At 39.7% G+C, this 12,353-nt stretch overlaps 1 protein-coding gene across 4 annotated transcripts in view; it reads right to left on the bottom strand.

The window, feature by feature from the left end:
* FYN (FYN proto-oncogene, Src family tyrosine kinase) overlaps window positions 1-12,353 on the bottom strand; it is a 181,574-nt gene that overhangs the window by 100,172 nt on the left and 69,049 nt on the right. The window lies entirely within an intron of this gene.

Here is a 12,353-nt window from a genome sequence, read left to right as displayed (position 1 = left end):
TCACATAAAACATTAAAGCAATTACAGAATCCCTTCAGATCTGCTCAGACAGATCATTACTGACTATTGCTTATTCAGGTTTCAGCGATGTAAGGGCAATAATATGCAACAGGTAGCAGCAGGAATGAAAATTTGCCAATTATTTTTAATCGCAACCCCAATATACTGGTTAACCTGATGATCACTCCATGGCAAAGCAAAGGAATTGATACATTGGTTTTATAATACTGCAGTCTGTCCTAAGCCTTTAGTAGATTTGAAATCTATATGTAAGAAACTAAATATATATCTAGAAAACCAAGCTTTAGATTTTGTTTGTATGTACGTACAATGGAATGCAATTAGCAAAAGGTTAAAAAAAACTAGACGGACATGTATCAAAGAGGACTTCAGGAACAGTTTGAGAAGCATGGCAAGTAACACTGACAATCGCCACTATTTTGCCAAGACTGAGTAAATTTCAGATGACAGCTATTTTTATTTCCAGCTAACTTGTTTGAATGACTGAGTGTCCACTAGCAGCAATGTCAAAACAATTTTTTTTGGAAAAAATAAATGAATAAAAATTGCTGGAGGAAAGAGAAACTGCTTTTTTGTTAGTATACAAATTTGGGGGAGAGAGCACAAGCATGGACTCAAAACTGAGGGGAGGGAAAGGACTCTGCCAACAGTACCTGAGTGGAAATAGTACCAGTATGTGGAAATAGACATGTATGTAACTACATGTCAAAAGTTGGTTTCAGGTTTTTCCCCCTACATCAACACAATAATGATATAAAGCAGTTTTTAAAAATAACTTTTCAACGTCTTTGTATTAAGAGTGGGGCTAAATATGGAAAACAGCAAGTTTTCTAGCTCCTTCATTAAGCAGAAAGGCTTTAGAAGTGCAAGCACTGACTCCACATGCATTCTGATAACAGCTGCTTTGTTAGAAGAATTTAACTAAATACCCAAAACATATGGAAAAATGTTTCACCAAAACCAAAAGAGAAAGGAGAAAATATGCTGAGTTTGCAGCCCAAATAGAAAATCTCTACGGGTCCAGATTTTCCACGATAGAGGCGGCTACGGAGTTAAAGCTTTGCACGAAAGATTTAAGGCCTGAATTATTGATGCAACAGCATTGCAGAGGCTACAGTGTTGATTATTACACCAGTAACCTTCCCAAAATCATGACATGCACATGTGTAAGAGGGGAATGATTTCCTGGGTTGGATTACCTTTTTCAGATCAGATTATACGATTATCTTTACATAGAAGTAGCTGAAGGAATCTATAGTATGGGAAAATCCTGATTAAAAAAAAATGAGCCTCCAAATCTAAAACTCTCTAAATCACAGGGGTTGGACCTACCCACTATGGACCAGGATGGGAAGCAGGTCTACAATAACTTAAGTCTAACTGCTCAGAGTTTGATGTTGTACATAAAGATTTGGCATAAAGGACTATCAGGAAAACTGAAAATAAAAGTGGAAAATATTTCCTCTAAAGTATTAAGGTCACAAACACTTGTTATGGATCCTGAAAACAAGACATGGGGGCAAGAGCCCATTTCTGTTAGTTTGGTGGTTAAGAGTAAAATGATCACCAAGTTAATAGCTGGGTGGAATTCCTGAAGACGCTAGAAAAGATTGCATTGAAATCATTTTCTGAGACTTGATTAAGATACTTCTAAGTCCAGTACAGTCCATTTCCCTCTTAACTGCTAGGCATTTGGGTTGGGGGGGGGGGAAAAAGGGCAATTAAAAAATCTACTTCTACCGCAAAACAATTTGGGTAACGTAAGTGCCTAGGCAGTTAAAGTTTTAAGAGGAGAATGGCTTTTGGATGCTCTTGAATAGCGAGTGTCCCAAATTGGGATGTATGGTATAGTTATCTTTAAAGACATGTGAGAGCACAAGATGTTTATTTCAGTTCCTTGCTGACTTTACATTGTTGCCTCAAAATTACCAGTCAAAGTTTGTTTAAATTTCTTTATATCTATCTTGTATTTTGCCTGAATGAAGCAATTTTATACTTTGTTCTGCTAGAAGTTAAAGTAATCAAGCATTTTTAAAACCTCAGGAGGCAGAAATTGGGGCCTTACAACCAAAACCATGAACTTCTCCCTGCAGTAGTTTGGGCTTTTAAGTCTTTCAAGAACTGGACTTCTTGTCCTAAAGAGAGATGGAGAAGAGATGGCCAGGACCTCTCTCATATACCAATCCAGTGAAACAACAGGGTCCAGAAACAGAAGTGCAGGATTCCCCTTATTTGATAACAGACAAAGAGTAAAGGAAACTAAAATATTAGGTCCTATGGTTTGTTTTAATGTGAATACTACAGAATTCTCACTATAGCCTTGGATATACTTGGCATCTTGCACACTGAAGGAACTCGATACACTAAGCCCTCCCTCCCTCAGTGGAACTGGACAGTAGGGTGGGAAAACATTTGAGACACAGGCTTGATAGGTATTTTTGTTTGACCACAGGTAGGGAATCCTATTTAAGGACCATTTTGGCAGAATATCTTGTTAAATGTTCAGGAAATGAGACATTTTAGCATGTCTCTAGCCTAGCATTCTAAAAACTGAAAGAAAGGTCAGGGATTTTGTCAAGTTTTGGTATTTTGGCCTCATTTTGGAAAGTAATGTAATATGCGGCCTGTCTGTCTCTTTATTTACAGAGGAAACCTAGTGTTTGCGGAGAAGAAACAAAAGAGTGTTGTTTCCTAAAAAGGGAAGCAACATTTCCGGTTACAGAGACTTTGGAACCAAATGACAGTGCTGTATAGGTGGTTGAACAGTGGCAGGCTGAGCGCACAAAAGACTTCTCCAATGATATAGGTAAAATTTCAAGTTTCTGTAATTTAAGCTTAGAGCCTACTTAGAGGACCTGTTTGTAGTGTCTGTACAGATAGACACACACAGAGTTCATAATTCTTTATTCTACTTTAATACCACCACAACAATCCTTTTAACTGAAGACAATCTGAAACAGGATTCTGATATTGTTAATAGTCTCCAATCACTGACAGGCACCTTTTAGAGGAGCTACACACACATTGGGAGACAGGGACAGAAAAAGGCAATAACTTGAATACAAGGTCTAAGCCATAGATAGTTTGGTCTTCTTCCCCAAACAGTGCTATAAGTAGAGCTGGTCAGGAAGTGTTGTGTGGTCCCATTACAAGTTTTTTTTTTTAAATAGTTTTAATTAATTTTTCTTCAGAAGTTTTTGGGTTTGTTGAAAATAAAATTCAGCCCCTCTCCCCGCGACACTGAAATTTCAGTTTTGCGATTTTCAATGAAAACCGAAAAAAGTATATAGAAAATAATGGACATTTCCTTGAAAGTGTCTTCTGTGTGACAAAAATAAAGGGTTTGTTTGAAAAAAAAAAAAGTTTCAAATGACAACTTTTGATCAGCTCTAGCCATAAGGAGGCTAGCAAAGGTCAGTGCATACACAGGAAAAGCATAATGTCCAAAGGGGTACTATCACTACTTGTAGGTATGTAATATGGGAAACCCAAGAAAACTTTAGATCAATTCCCTTTGTCACATTGGGAGAAAAGAATAAGGAGGAGACAGGGCATTGTGAATGACAACACACTATTTGAAAGGTAGAGATCCTCTCTTTAATTCACTCATTTTGATTTTTAATGTATCTAAAAATGTACACGTTATAGTGTCTTAAAACAACTTTTATATAATATTTTAATAGGAATTATTCCTGACCCACGTCAGTCTCCTCAAAAAAGCAGCAATAAAAAAAGTTAGCGCAATCCACACCATCACATTTTGTTTATTCCATCTATTTTTATTTATTTTTTGCCTTTAAGTGTCCCATAGCTTTTCCAACATTAAAGTAAAGTAGCAAAAGCTGGATACTAATATAAGAACACGAAAGTATAAAATATAAATGTAATGAAAGTTACATACAGAACAATATTTTATTTAGCAATGGCATCTGATAAATAGCTTTTATACATCATTTATATTACCAAACAGTGGAAGACATTGTATGGCTGGAGCTTAGAGACGTGTAGAAGTCTGGTATAAAAATCATTTTTGAAATTATAACATGTTTTGTAAAAGACAAAACTTTTTTATGGTTATGGCCACTGTGATGGTTACAGCCCACTTTGGTGATATTTCATGTTTCTTGAGACCATCTTTACTTATTGACACTCAATGTTCAACTAGACATCTGTCACAGAACATAGAATATCAGAGTTGGAAGGGACCTCAGAAAGTCATCTACTAGTCCAACCCCCTGCTCAAAGCAGGACCAATCCCCAGACAGATTTTTACCCTAGTTCCCTAAATGGCTCCCTCAAGGATTGAGCTCACAACCCTGGGTTTAGCAGGCCAATGCTCAAACCACTGACCTATCCCTCCCATCCCAGGGGGATATTGCGTCATTAATACCAAGCACAGAGTTAACTCCAGTATTAACAAGAGAGGAAGACGGCTCACTAACTGACATTAAAATCTGGTATCTTTTTAGCACATGGAAAGGCTCCCATCAACTATGAGCTTTGAACCAAACCCATAGACAGCAAGCTTAACTTTACTCAAATAATAAACCAGAGAAATTAATGAAAGAGCACTCTGGACAAACTCTGAAGGCTCCAACTGAAATATTTATTTTTGTTTTAATGAAAACCACCACCAGTTGTTGGTTAAGGCAGTTATGCCAATGTGATTTCTGTGACTACTGATAATACAGGGACAAGTGGGTGAGGTAATATGATTTATTGGACCACTTTCGGCTGATGAGAGACAAAAGCTTTCGAGCCACACAGACCAAGGGAAGGTGGTCCAATAAAAGAGATCACCTCACCCATCTTGTGTCTCTAACATCCTGGGATCGACATGGCTACAATACACTGCATGCTACTGATAATGGTAGCTGGTTCTTATTAGTGAGAAAAGACTTCTGATGCAAAAATTTTTGAGAGATCCCTCTGGCTTATCTACTGGAGAGGAAGGATGACCTTGTTAACCACTGGACTGGGGCCTCTGAGGACTCGGTTCTGGGCCAAGTTTCATGTGGGAAGTCAATTAATCCACCTGTGCCTCAGCTTCCCATCTATAAGAGGGGGATTTAGGAGGGCAGATTTACTCATGTTTGTGACATGCTCAGATATTACAGTGATCAGAGCCATAGAAAAGTCTCTAAATAAATACTGACAAAATACTGCCAGTTTCAATGGCTGGGTTGGATCTGGTTAATAAATAGGCATTATTTAGCGTACTGGCTGCCCAAAACAACCCAATCAATCTCATATATTTTGGTTCTTATCCTGCTACTTCACATGGATTACAGTTAGGAGGAAAAAAGATGAAAACAGGTACAAGTTTAAAACTTTCACTAGCACTGAGAAACCTGGATCAGTATTTGCAGTTGGTGAAGGTTCCATTGTAAGATTTGGATCTACTGTATAAAGAAGGGTGGTGTTCACTACTGTGCTAAATACCGACCCTAGTTTATTATAGATATTAGCATTATGGTTTAGATTTATTATACATCTGTATAAACTTACATTCTCTATTTTAAATGAGTGGGTTTTTCTGGATCATATATTAATCTATTAAGTATTACCCATTCTTCAATAGATTGTAATTGCAGGGTGTTACTACAAATTTTGCTCCACCTTTCCTGGTCACACTGGGGTCTCCGTGCTATGCTAGTGACACTGGTATCCCCTATGATTTGTACATTGGCCTTCACATGGTGTGCCCAATTTTATTCAGAATTGAATGATTTTCTGTGTTCATTGCTTTTCCAAAGCCCACCTACTTTTGTTGTTTAATAGGATTAAAAATATAAAGACACTTCTGAAAAAATACAGAATTGAACACCGAAAAAAAACACACAGGGAAATTATACCTAATTCATACAGAAACTGTACAGCTTAAATTCTGCCTACATAAAGCAAACTAGTACCATACAATGCCAAACTATACATAAAGGACTCTTGTCCTGTGAACATCCGAAAGGTTTCCAACAATAAAACCTTTTTTTTTTTTTAAATCAAGGAAACATTTAGGTTACACAGAGAAACAGAGGCATCCCTGTTAGCTTGAAGCCATTCTTTGATAAATGAGGGTTCCAGATGGCAGGCACATAATATGAAAAAGCCCAGTCATCAGGAGGAGGAATCCAGAGGCAGCAAACAGGGAGCTCCTAAGGGAATTGACTCCCCCATTCTTCCCCCGCTGTGACCGACAAAACCCTGGACATCACCAGCCAAATCCATTAAGACTACCCATTGACTTCTGATGACTCTCCTCTCAGTGGGGATGAAATCCAGAAAGAAAGAGGGCAGTGTCTATAAAGCGGGATAAGTAGGGTACCAGCTTCTTTCAGAAATCCAGTGGTTTTCACAGAATCATTTTGCATCAGCCAGGGGCGGCTCCAGGCCCCAACACGCCAAGCGCGTGCTTGGGGCGGCATGCCACGGGGGGTGCTCTGCCAGTCGCCGGGATGGCGGCAGGCAGGGTGCCTTCGGCGGCATGCCTGCGGAGGGTCCTCTGGTCCCGTGGCTCCGGTGGACCTCCTGCAGGCGTGCCTGCGGAGGGTCCGCTAGTCCCGCAGCTCCACCAAAGTCATGGGACCAGAGGACCCTCCGCAGACACGCCTGCGGGAGGACCACCGGAGCCGAGGGTCCGGTGACTGGCCAGAGCGCCCTCCGCGGCATGCCGCCATGCTTGGGGCGGCGAAATGTCTAGAGCCACCCCTGGCATCAGCAAACTTCAAGACATGAGCAAGGGCGACTGGTCCCTACCATGCCCCAAAGAAAATGGAGAGACAGGAATAGTATGTTTATCTCCAGTATCATCTCCATAGTATCTAAGCTATGAATGAGCATTCTCCTGGTGCACAGTTACATCTTGGAGAAACAGATCTCAAAGTCCCAATTGCAGTTGTGAGGATCCATCACTCTCGCAATAGCAGTAAGTGTTTATGTAGAAAAAAAACTTTAGGAAAATACTTAGGTATTTTCAGATGTGTTTAATTCAATGTTTTGTCATTTTAAAGAGCGTAAATCACTTTTTTGTTCTTTAATCTTCTGTCACATCTGATCTATTCCTTTATCGCTAGCATATGCTTCTTTATCAACTGGTGCCATATTCGGCATTCCCCTGCTCCCTAGCCTGCCACTCCCCCTGCATATGCCTCCCTGTATGGAGCTCCTTTCTCCTCCCACACATGCTGCTTGGAAATCTTCTCCCCTGGATACTTCCCTCACACTGATGGCTCCAGCCCCATTGGCATTCCTATTAGTGCTTTAACTGATGGCGCGCACAACTCCAGTTCACCTGGTTGCCCAGTCCCTGACTCCTTTTACTTCTCCACCTATGTGGCAGGAACTAAGCAGAATCCTTCTTGTGTTCACCTACTTTTACCGTCATCTATTCTCTTTGCAAGGGAGATGCTTGACATGGACTCAAGCAGCTGGAAGCATGAAAAACTGTCACTGCCCACTCTCTAGAGACCACTATTTGAGGACTGCTGATCAAAGTGATGTGTGGATACGTGGCAGAGAAGGCTGAAATATGTACAAACATAATGAAAAACAAAAATGAATAGATTGGAATGCCTCAGTGTGAATGAAATCGAAGATACTGTAGATTATACAGTACAGAGAAACTGCAATCACCGCCTGTTTCTAACTTCTGCTTTTTGAAATATGATTAAAAAGATCTCATACTCTTAAAATCTCCCTGCTATTCATTTTTCCTTGCTTTTTCTAAATGAAAACATATTTTAGCTGTCTTCTTTTTAAAATGATTGACAAGCAATGTAATCCATACATGACTCATGCTATCAGAAGTCTGGCTTGGCAATAAGTTTAGGCCATCTCAAGCAACCAAGGGGCGTAAACAGTCTTTAGAAAAAACTATTGGGAGGTTCAATAATATATGCATTTAGACTGGGATATCCTATAGTTTCCAGCTGTTTCTCTCCCTACTTAGTTGCATGCTCAAAAATTGTGTTCTCCTCAAACAGTAGGAAAAAGATTTTTATTAACTATGGGAAGAGTGCTTATATTTTTACACCCAGGAAATAAGAGTACAATGCAAGACCAGCCAGCCAAATACTTTTTATGAATAGGGCCCACAGTTCTCACAATAGATCAGAGTATAACTCTCATAACTGTCTCTTTGGAATGTTGCTGGGATACTGTAGAGGCTCACTGAAAAGGACAATACCCCACCACAATCATCAGGGCATGAAAATAAAGAGCACTATACCAGTGGTGCATAACTGAGTTGACTAGTGTTATAAGTATGGTCATTTATTATTGGCATTAAAAAAAAAGCACCTAGAGCCCTCTTATTACCACTGTGAGGCACTGTACAAACACAGAACAAAAGATAGTCCCCGCCCTGAACAAGTTATAGTCTAAGGCCTTGATCCGTCAATGAGTTCTGCATGCATGGGAACCTAGTATTAATGCAGAGTTCACTGCAGAATAAATCCCCAATTATGCATTGCTTCCTGCATCCTTCAGATAATTGTTGGGTTCCAGAATTACTAAGAATTTCCAGTAGTCAGGTATGTTCATAGTCACTCCAATTTTTAATATTTAATTTATTACAGTTTATATTTGAGCATTCATTTGGTAAAAAATTCTATCTTACCACAGTAGAATCTCAAAGCACTCTACAAAATAACAAATAATTTTCATAATGCCAAAGGGGAGGTAAGGCAACACGGTCAGTTCCATATGGTTAAACTAAAGCAAAGACATTAAGGGGCTTGCCTGAAGTCAGAGTAAGTGTGTGACAGAACCGGAAATAGAATCCAAGAGGCTTAGCTTCTAGTCCCATGCTCAAATACACTAAGCAATCTTGTCTTTCCCTGCTGTAATCCTAACAATGCAAACTGTTACGTTTCACAACATCCAAACAGATATGTTAGACAGATACATCAGATACACTGCAACCTTCCAACAATAGTAACACTATTTCTTAGGATTCAGAACACACATGAAACAGAGAAACAAAACAGGCTGCTCCCAAAGGCAGAATGCCACAACTCACCCCACCTTACTTAAAGGTGGCTGTTTGGAAAACTGACACCAATCGCAGGCTTGGCTACAGGGACTCCCAACCCTGCAAGCAGACACAGGTAAGATCCTTGTTCTTAAAGCAACAGCTTGCAATGCCAACACAGTCCTCAATATACCACAAACTGTTTTTCAAAAATTCTTTTAAATAACGTATGCCTCCCATCATGGGTTTCATGATACTGTCCCCCTAGACCAGGGGTCGGCAACCTCTGGCACGCGGCTCGCCATGGTAAGCATCCTGGCGGGCCGGGCCAGTTTGTTTACCTGCCGCGTCAGCAGGTTCGGCCGATTGCGGCTCCCACTGGCCGCGGTTCGCCATCCTAGGCCAATGGGGGCAGAGGGAAGCGCCGCAGGCTGAGGGATTGCTGACCTCTGCCCTAGACTCTCTGTCCTGGGGAAAGTAAAACATTTCCCTCATTCAGTGGTGCCAACCACCATATGCAAGTTGCACATGGTTCGTACCATTGGCAGAGGCAGACCTAGGGAGAGCACCAGGTTGAGCTGCTCCTGGGCAAGCTCGCCCCATCAGGCATGCTAAGTGGCTGCAGCTATCTTATGTTGTATTGGGAGTGACACTGCATCTGTGCGGGTTAGAGTGGAAGGTGGGAGATGTGTATGGCATAGAGTCACTTGGTGAGGCACTGGGTCCTGCAACACTACATGGATTGGCGGTGACCAACTACATCCCACGTTAGCCACAAGAAGTGTTGGAAGTATGGTACTATAATTCAAAAGTTATATGGGACTGCAACAGAGTAGGTATGACACATACTTCAAAAAACTTTTCCCATGAAGTCTAAGGAAAAAAAAAAAGAGAGATTATTCTTTTTCTACAAACAACCACCTACACATGCTCATGTTCTATGATGTGGCATATCAGGTACAGTAAGACTCTTGTTGAAATTTAATTTTGTAAAAATGCACAATTTGCAAATTCATTTCTCTGTTAAAGTTCATTCAGCAGAAGAATGTTAATGTAACAAAAATTACAGCAACAAGACTAGACCACATAAAAACCCAAATTGTATGACAGAAACAAAGTTAAAAATACTTCAGAGTTCATTTTTACTTAACTGAACTTTTATATCACAGTCTGCTTAAGATCTGGCAATATGGGAAAAAGAGTGCTATTAAGCAGGTGGAACTGAACTTGTCAAGATCAAATGAAGATTATTGAAGAAAGCACTTAAAATCACAAAAAGAAAGCATGACATTAATAGCGGCTTCACTGCAATCTGGAACTTGAGTTAGTTACTCTTTAAAGGGACACTAAAATCATTTTATCTACAATTTGTTTTACCTATTATTGTTTCAAGTACAACTAATACTACTGTAAACAATTTTTCTAATCTTTCAGTTATGTTTCAGGTTTTACTTTGTCCATTAGAACAGTGGCTCTCGACCAAGGACAGATGTCTTCCAGTGGGTACTCAGCATTTCTCAACCTGGGGGTTGTGATTCCTAAGGGAGTCACGAGATGGGTTTAGAGGGGTTGCAAATGCAGGGCCAGTGTTACGGGGTGGCAAGCAGACCAGCTGCCTCTGGCCTCACGCAAAGGTAAGTTACATGCTTCAACCCCAGATAGCGGTGGCGGGCTTCAACCTTGACACCCAACGATCCAGCTTCGGACAAGGCTCACAAGTGAAAAACAGCAAGACAAATCAGCTTCCTGAAAGGGGTACAGTAGTCTGGAAAAGTTGAGAACCACTGCATCAGGCAGTAATTTGTGCATCGCAAGTATCCTTATTTGTCATACAGCAATAGAAGAGAGAAAACAGCTTTAAACTAGAAAAATGTTGTAAAAACTAATGTATCTGGTGTGGGGGAAGGACCAGAGATAGATGTAGTTCTTTAAACTACTTTAAACTTAATTTAAAACAAAATGTCTACATTTTGAATTCACCACCATCTTTTAGAGGGGAAACAAATAAAACAGTCACAGCTTTTTGAGAGTTTTCATTCCCAACACAAACCAAAAACCCTATACAAATGCTTCCAAAATACTCAACAAAATGAAGAAAACAGGAAATTAATTTTTCAGGACAACACACAGTACAAATGAAAAGATTTTGCATTGACATAATGCTTCAGTACAGAATTCATGAATTAGACTGCACATTTAGTTTTTTATTATATCCAAAAATACAGCAGTTCTCCCCCTAAAAGAGAGAGTCCCAACATGAATTAGAATAATGCAGTCATACATGTAATCCTAGGATTGTGCTATACTAGTGTAAACATCTGGATGTCAAAGACATCATTTTGCTGGCAACTGAACTACAGAATTCTGTGGGTTAAAATGGCATACTATTTCCCTAATAATCTGCTCTAAAACAACAAACAACAACAGCAGCAGCAGCTCCTCCCTCGCTTTTAGTCCATTACATTAAACAATGAAAAAACTAAAAGTGGCATTATTAGCACATAAAATTAAGGTTTAAGAGCAGTACTTTACCCTCTAGTAACCCAGAGCAGAATTTGGCCTATTGTTTTCTGCACATTTCAGATGTGTCATTGGTTTCCTGCTTAACATTCTTTTATTATTACTACATAACTGTATAAAGCAAATCTTGTCTCTAAGGGCAATACGTTGCTCACATCCTCATAGTGGATTTTGACTTCAGTATTCTGCTCTCCCTATGTTCATATAATTCTTCTCACTGACGTCAATAGGAGATTCTGCTCTCTCGACATGTGCCCAAATCAGTCAAAATCTATTAAGAGTAATTAAGGCCTTGTCTCAGTTAGACAATATTTCATGAAATTTCCTATTGTCGCTACAACTGTTTCATCATGTAGCAGTGGGAACTGGCATACTAGCCACTCTGTCATCTATACCTGCTCTGAGCATGGTTAGACAATAGTGATTAAAATGCTGATAGGAACTCAACACTAGCGCATCCATCGTCATCTATGTAGCTGCACCAGGGTAGAACAAAAGTGGAAAGTTTTAAAGCACAGCCTGTGAAGATGAGAGAGCAATGTTTTGCCCTTAGTTTTGTCCCCTTTACTACATGCTGTGAATTGCAACACTTTTTAAGTCACCTACCTTAAATAGTTAAACAAGAACATTGTTATAAGGGCAAACTCCTTTTGTGTCCTCAGTTACTGAGGACTTTCAGTTTTGCAGGTTTAATCAAGTTTACAATGAAAGCCATTATTTTTGCAGCATGGCAAAAAAACCTATAATGTACTGTCAACAATCTACAGTGCAAGGCAAGGCAAAAACAATTGTGCAAAATGTTTATAAGTCCCCTTTGTATTGCTGAAAGTATCTAGTTTGGACT

This window comes from Gopherus flavomarginatus, chromosome 4 (genome assembly GCF_025201925.1).
Source record: "Gopherus flavomarginatus isolate rGopFla2 chromosome 4, rGopFla2.mat.asm, whole genome shotgun sequence".
Lineage (NCBI taxonomy): Eukaryota > Metazoa > Chordata > Testudines > Testudinidae > Gopherus > Gopherus flavomarginatus.
The sequence above is the reverse complement of the archived record's forward strand: the minus strand, read 5'-3'. Positions and strand labels throughout refer to the sequence as shown.